Consider the following 8,041-nt stretch of genomic DNA (forward strand, 5'->3'; position numbering starts at 1 on the left):
TCCAAAGAGTGGAACGACACTTGAAAAGATTGACCCTACACCCACTAGTGTCAAGGAGGACTCCCATGGTGAAATGATTAATGGAGATGTAAACTCAAATAAAGATGAGAAGGAGGAGAAACTTACGGTAGAAATCCAAAATAAACTCCATGGAGATTTAAGTATTGATGAGAGCTTAAAGGTGAAAAAATTTGTGGATAATGATGGAATTGCTCCACCACTCCCTCATGACCAAGAGGATAGACTACCACACCAAGAAGTAAGGGAAGATTTGAAATCTCTTCCACCTCATGTCAAATATGTGTTCCTTGATGAGGACCATAAATTTCCAGTGATTGTTGCAATGGATCTCTCCAACCGAGAGGAACAAAAACTTTTTGAAGCAATCCGAAAGTACAAGAAGGCGATTGGATGGAGCCTAAGTGATATTATGGGGATAAGCCCTCAAGTATGTCTTCATAGAATCTTCTTAGAAGAGGGTGTTAAACCATTTTGCCAACCTCAAAGACGGTTGAACCCCACGATCCTTGATGTAGTTAAGAAGAAAGTCATTCGCCTCTTGGAAGCGGACATCATTTATCCCATCTCAGATAGTGAGTGGGTAAGTCCGGTACAGGTAGTACCTAAGAAATCCAGAGTGACCATGGTAAAAACAGACAGTGGAGAGCTTGTTGTAACCCGGGTTCAAAATGCATGGAGGGTGTGCATTGATTATTGCCATCTGAAATAAGCAACGAGGAAGGACCACTATCCGTTGCCATTTATCAATCAGATGTTGGATCGCTTTGCAGGTGAATCCCATTATTGCTTCTTGGATGGATATACAGGATACTTCCAAATTCACAAAGCTCCTGAAGATCAGGAGAAAACTACTTTCACATGTCTCTTTGGAATGTTTGTGTACAAAAGAATGCCGTTTGGCTTATGTAATTGATGAGCGGATAATTTATACGCTTTTTGGCATTATTTTTAGTATGTTTTTAGTATATTTTAGTTAGTTTTTATTATGTTTTTAATAGTTTTTATTCAAAAATCATATTTCTGGACTTTACTATGAGTTTGTATGTTCTTCTATGATTTCAGGTATTTTCTGGCTGAAATTGAGGGGCCTGAGCAAAAATCTGATTCAGAGGCTGAAAAAAGACTGCAGATGTTGTTAGATTTTGACCTCCCTACACTCGAAGTGAATTTTATGGAGCTACAGAAGCCCAATTGGTGAGCTCTCAATTGCGTTGGAAAGTAGACATCCTGGGCTTTTCAGAAATATATAATAGTCTATACTTTTCTCGAGATTTGATGGCCCAAACCGGCGTTCCAAGTCAGCATAGAAATTTTGGCATCAAAACGCCAGAACTCGCATAAAAGCTGGAGTTAAACGCCCAAACTGGCACAAAAGCTGGCGTTTAACTCCAAGAAAAGTCTCTACATGTGGAAGCTTCAATGCTCAGCCCAAGCACACACCAAGTGGGCCCAGAAGTGGATTCTGCATCATTTACTCATTTCTGTAAACCCTAGGCTACTAGTTTTCTATAAATAGGACCTTTTGCTATTGTATTTGGACACCACATGACACTTTACACGTTTCATATTGTATTCTCTATGGCATGAGTCTCTAAACCCCATGGTTGGGGGTGAGGAGCTCTACTATGTCTCGATGAATTAATGCAATTACTACTGTTTTCCATTCAATCACGCTTGTCTCTATTCTAAGATATTCACTCGTACTTCAACTTGATGAATGTGATGATCCATGACACTCATCACCATTCTCAATCTATGAACGCGTGCCTGACAACCACCTCCGTTCTACCTTAGACTGAGTGCATATCTCTTAGCCTCCTGATTCAGATCAGAGTCTTCGTGGTATAGGCTAGAATTATTGGCAGCCATTCTTGAGATCCGGAAAGTCTAAACCTTGTCTGTGGTATTCTGAGTAGGATCTGGGAAGGGATGACTGTGACGACCTTCAAACTTGCGAGTGCTGGGCGTAGTGACAGACGCAAAAGGATCAATGGATCTTATTCTAGCATGAGTGAGAACGGACAGATGATTAGCCGTGCGGTGACAGCGCATTTGGACCATTTTCACTGAGAGGACGGATGGTAGCCATTGACAACGGTGATCCACCAATATACAGCTTGCCATGGAAGGACCCTTGCATGCGTGAAGAAGAAGACAGTAGGAAAGCAGAGATTCAGAAGACAGAGCATCTCCAAAACCTCAACATGTTCTCCATTACTGCATAACAAGTATTTATTTCATGTTCTTTTACTTTTTACAATTAAATCTGAGAATTACTGATATCCTAACTAAGAGTTACAAGATAACCATAGCTTGCTTCAAGCCGACAATCTCCGTGGGATCGACCCTTACTCACGTGCGGAATTACAAAAGTGTGATTGTAATTTCGTGCACCAGTAATGTACTGGCAACATTCCAAAGATGTAAGACTAGTCTTTTCTTAGATCTTTTGGAAAATTGAATGGAAGTATTTATGGATGATTTTAGTGTTTATGGTAGTTCTTTTGATGATTGCTTGGACAACTTAGCTAGGGTATTAGAAAGATGCATCCATACTAACCTTGTATTGAATTTTGAAAAGTCTCACTTTATGGTGAGACAAGGCATAGTATTGGGCCACATTGTATCCAAAGACAGAATTTCTGTCAACCCAGCTAAGATTGATGTTATTTCAAGTCTACCTTACCCCTCCTTTATGAGGGAGATCCGTTCTTTTCTTGGTCATGTAGGTTACTACTGCCGCTTCATTAAGGATTTCAGCAAAGTCGCCCTACCCCTCTCCTCCCTACTTCAAAAGAATGTGGAATTCCATTTTGATGAAAACGGCAAAAAGGCTTTTGACAAGTTGAAGGATACATTGACCACGACCCCCTATTGTGTGAGGACCAAATTGGAGTCATCCTTTCGAGATCATGTGTGACGCCTGAAATTATGCCGTGGGTCGTTAGCACAGCGCGATGGTAATGCTCCTTTGATGAGCGGATATTTTATACGCTTTTTGGGGTTAATTTCATATAGTTTTTAGTATGTTTTGGTTAGTTTTTAGTTTATTTTCATTAGTTTCTAGGAAAAATTCATATTTCTGGACTTTACTATGAGTTTGTGTGTTTTTCTGTAATTTCAGGTATTTTCTAGCTGAAATTGAGGGAGCTGAGCAAAAATCTGATTCAGGCTAAAAAAGGACTGCTGATGTTGTTGGATCCTGACCTCTCTGCACTCGGAATGGAATTTCTGCAGCTACAAGAGTCCAATTGACGTGCTTCTAATTGCGTTGGAAAGTAGACATCTAGGGCTTTCCAGCAATATATAATAGTCCATACTTTGCTCAAGGATAGACGATGTAAACTGGCGTTCAACGCCAGTTCTATGTTGCAGTCTAGCGTCCAGCGCCAGAAACACGTTACAAGTTGGAGTTCAATGCCAGAAACAGGTTACAGCCTGGCGTTGAATGAACGCCCAAAACAGCCCAGGCACGTGAGAAGCTTTAGTCTCAGCCCCAGCACACACCAAGTGGGCCCCAGATGTGGATTTCTGCACTATCTATCATAGTTTACTCATTTTCTGTAAACCTAGGTTACTAGTTTAGTATTTAAACAACTTTTAGAGATTTATTTTGTATCTCATGACATTTTAGATCCGAAATTTGTACATTTTCGCAGCATGAGTCTCTAAACCCCATTGTGGGGGGTGAGGAGCTCTGCAGCATCTCGATGAATTAATGCAAGTACTTCTATTTTCCATTCAAACATGCGTGTTCCTATCTAAGATATTCATTTGCGCTTAATTATGGAGAAGGTGATGATCCGTGACACTCATCACCTTCCTCAACCCATGAACGTGTGCATGACAACCACCTCCGTTCTATATTAGATTAAATGAGTGTCTCTTAGATTCCATAATCAGAATCTTCGTGGTATAAGCTAGAATTGATGGCATCATTCAGGAGAATCCGGAAAGTCTAAACCTTGTCTGTGGTATTCCGAGTAGGATTCTGGGATTGGATGACTGTGATGGGCTTCAAACTCGCGAGTGCTGGGCGTAGTGACAGACGCAAAAGGATAGTAAATCCTATTCCAGTATGATCGAGAACCTCTAGATGATTAGCCATGCTATGACAGAGCATTTGGACCATTTTCACTGAGGAGATGGGAAGTAGCCATTGACAATGGTGACACCTTACATAGAGCTTGCCATGGAAGGAACTTTTCACTTTTGCATGCATGAGGGAAGAGGAATACAAGAGAAAAGCTGAAATTCAGAAGACAAAGCATCTCCAAAACCCCAACATATTCTCCATTACTGCATAATAAGTATTTGTTTCATACTCTCTTATTTTTCATAATTCAATTTGATAAGTGAATTGTTTTCCTGACTAAGAGTTACAAGATAACCATAGATTGCTTGAAGCCAACAATCTCCGTGGGATTCGACCCTTACTCACGTAAGGTATTACTTGGACGACCCAGTGCACTTGCTGGTTAGTTGTGCGGAATTACATAGTGTGAAGTAATTTTCGTGCACCAAATTTTTGGTGCCGTTGCCGGGGATTGTTCGAGTTTGAACAACTGACGGTTTATTTTGTTGCTTAGATTAGAAAAAATTTTTCTTTTTGGTTTAGAGTCTTCTAATATTGTTTTTTTGTTAAAATTTTCTTTTTAAAATCCTTTTTTTTTAATTTTTTCAAAAATTTTATTGTTAGTTATTAAAAATACTTTTTCAAAACAAGTGTTACATTTACTGCCCAATTAGCTAGAGCATTGGTCTGTGTTCTTGGTAATTGGGTACCATCTTTTTAAAATTCTTTTTCAAAAATAATTTTTACATTAAATCTTGTGCCAAACTTTAAGTTTGGTATTTTCTTGTTGATTTTTCTCTGGTTTTCGAAAATCTTATTTTGGTTTTCTAAAAATTTTAAGTTTGGTGTTCTTTCTTCATGTTCTTGTGTTCTTGTGAGTCTTCAAAGTGTTCTTGAGTTTTCCTTGTGTCTTGATCTTAAAATTTTTAAGTTTGGTGTTCCTTGGTGTTTTCCCTCCAAAATTTTTGAAAACAAGGAGCATTAGATTTAAAAATTTTAAATCTTGTGCTATCTTATTGTTTTTCTCTCTCCTCTTTAAATTCAAAAATATCTTTTCTCTCTATTTTAAAGCAAATTTTCGAAATTTACTTTTAAAATTCAGATTTTTATTTCAAAATTTAAAATCTTTTTCAAATCATATCTTTTTCAAAACTTCCTAACCAATTTTTTTTCTCTCTCTCCATTTTTCGAAAATCTTCACCCATTTTTATTTATTTATTTTAATTTATTTTATTTTCAAAATAAATACTAAATAAATAAATAAAAATATTTTTTTCTCTATTTTACATCATCTCCCTTTCTCCATCATGGATCTAAGTGGAAATGAATAGTCCAGAAGGACTCTGGGATCTTATGCTAACCCCACTGCTGCTTCATATGGGAGTAGTATCAGTATACCCTCCATTGCAGTTAGTAGCTTTGAGCTGAATCCTCAGCTCATTATCATGGTGCAGCAAAGTTGCCAGTATTTCGGTCTTCCACAAGAAGAACCTACAGAGTTTCTGACACAGTTTTTACAAATTGCTGATACAGTACATGATAAGAAAGTTGATCAGGATGTCTACAGATTATTACTGTTCTCATTTGCTGTAAAAGACCAAGCTAAGAGGTGGTTAAATAACCAACCTAAGGCTAGCATAAAGACATGGAAACAGCTGACAGAAAAATTTATGAATCAATACTTTCCTCCAAAACGGATGACACAGCTAAGGCTGGACATCCAAGGCTTTAAACAAGGAGATAATGAATCTCTTTATGATGCCTGGGAGAGATACAGAGAGATGCTAAGAAAATGCCCCTCTGAAATGTTTTCAGAGTGGGTTCAGCTAGACATCTTCTATTATGGGCTTACAGAAAGAGCTCAGATGTCTCTAGACTACTCAGCTAGTGGATCTATCCACATGAGAAAGACAATTGAAGAAGCTCAAGAGCTCATTGATACAGTTGCCAGAAATCAGCATCTGTACCTAAGCAGTGACCCTTCCATGAAAGAAGAGGCTAAAACAGTAACTGCTAAACTCAGTCCTGTAGAACAAGCTGCTGAATTCAATCAGCAATTGGATTTTCTGACAAACAGTTAACCGAATTCAAGGATAAACTACAAAAGACAAGGATGGCTAATATAAATATGGAAGTACAATTAAAGCAAACAAAGCAGCAGCTGTCAAAGTAAATAACAGAAGAATGCCAAGCAGTTCAATTAAGAAGTGGGAAAACATTAAATACCCCACCTCAAGGTAGCAGGAAGCCAAGAAATGAGCAAACTACCCAAAATTCATCTGAGGACAGTAAGAGCCCGGAGAGAAATAATTCTGGCACTAAAACGCCAGAGATTGGGTGGAAGGCTGGCGCTGAACGCCCAGACCATGCTCAGAACTGGCGTTCAACGCCAGAAACAAGCAAGGAACTGGCGTTGAACGCCCAAAAGAAGCGTAGTTCTGGCGTTCAGACGCCAGGGACAGATGAGGAATTGGCGTCTAACGTCACTCCAGCTTCTAACTCTGGCACTCAATTGCCAGAGAGGGATCAGACACACGCAAGTGCTGATGACAACCCATCTAAAAAGGCTTCTTCAACCATCACTGTAGGAAATAAACCTGCAGCAACCAAGGTTGAGGAATATAAAGCCAAGATACCTTATCCTCAAAAACTCCACCAAGAGGAGTAGGATAAGTAATTTGCTCGCTTTGCAGATTATCTCAGGACTCTTGAAATAAAGATTTCGTTTGCAGAAGCACTTGAGCAAATACCTTCTTACGCCAAGTTCATGAAAGAGATCTTGAGTCATAAGAAGGATTGGAGAGAAACTAAAAGAGTTCTCCTCACTGAAGAATGCAGTGCAGTCATTTTGAAAAGCTTTCCTGAAAAGCTTAAAGATCCCGGAAGCATTCTGATACCATGCACATTAGAGGGAAATTGCACCAGGACAGCTTTATGCGATCTTGGGGCAAGCATCAACCTAATACCTGCATCCACCATCAGAAAGCTTGGTTTAACTGAAGAAGTTAAACCAACCCGGATATGTCTCCAACTTGCTGATGGCTCCATTAAATACCCATCAGGCGTGATTGAGGACATGATTGTCAGGGTTGGGCCATTCGCCTTTCCCACTGACTTTGTTGTGCTGGAAATGGAGGAGCACAAGAGTGCTACTCTTATTCTAGGAAGACCTTTTCTAGCAACTGGACGAACTCTCATTGACGTCCAACAGGGGGAAATAACACTGAGAGTCAATGAGGATGAGTTTAAGTTGAATGTTGTCAATGCCATGCAGCATCCAGACACACCAAAAGACTGCATGAAAGTTGATCTCATTGACTCTCTGGTGGAGGAGATCAACATGACTGAGAGTCTCGAATCAGAGCTGTAAAACATCTTTAAAGATGTTCCACCTGACCTAGAGGATTCAGAGGAATTGAAAGAGCCTCTGAAATTTCCTCAGGGAGAGGAAAAACCTCCTAAGCCTGAGCTCAAACCATTACCACCATCCCTGAAATATGCATTTCTGGGAGAAGGCGATACTTTTCCAGTGATCATAAGCTCTGCTTTAAATCCACAGGAAGAGAAAGCACTAATCCAAGTGCTAAGGACACACAACACAGCTCTTGGGTGGTCCATAAGTGATAATCTGGTCACAGCACCAGTTATCTCTGCACCAGACTGGACATTGCCATTCGAATTAATGTGTGATGCCAGTGATCACGCCATTGGTGCAGTACTGGGGCAGAGGCATGACAAGCTTCTGCATGTCATCTATTATGCTAGCCGTGTTTTGAATGATGCCCAGAAAAATTACACAACCACAGAAAAAGAATTGCTTGCAGTGGTTTATGCCATTGACAAGTTTAGATCATACTTAGTAGGATCAAAAGTGATTGTATACGCAGATCATGCTGCTCTTAAATATCTACTCAAAAAGCAGGATTCAAAACCCAGACTCATAAG

Source organism: Arachis ipaensis, chromosome B04 (assembly GCF_000816755.2).
Source record: "Arachis ipaensis cultivar K30076 chromosome B04, Araip1.1, whole genome shotgun sequence".
NCBI classification, from domain to species: domain Eukaryota; kingdom Viridiplantae; phylum Streptophyta; class Magnoliopsida; order Fabales; family Fabaceae; genus Arachis; species Arachis ipaensis.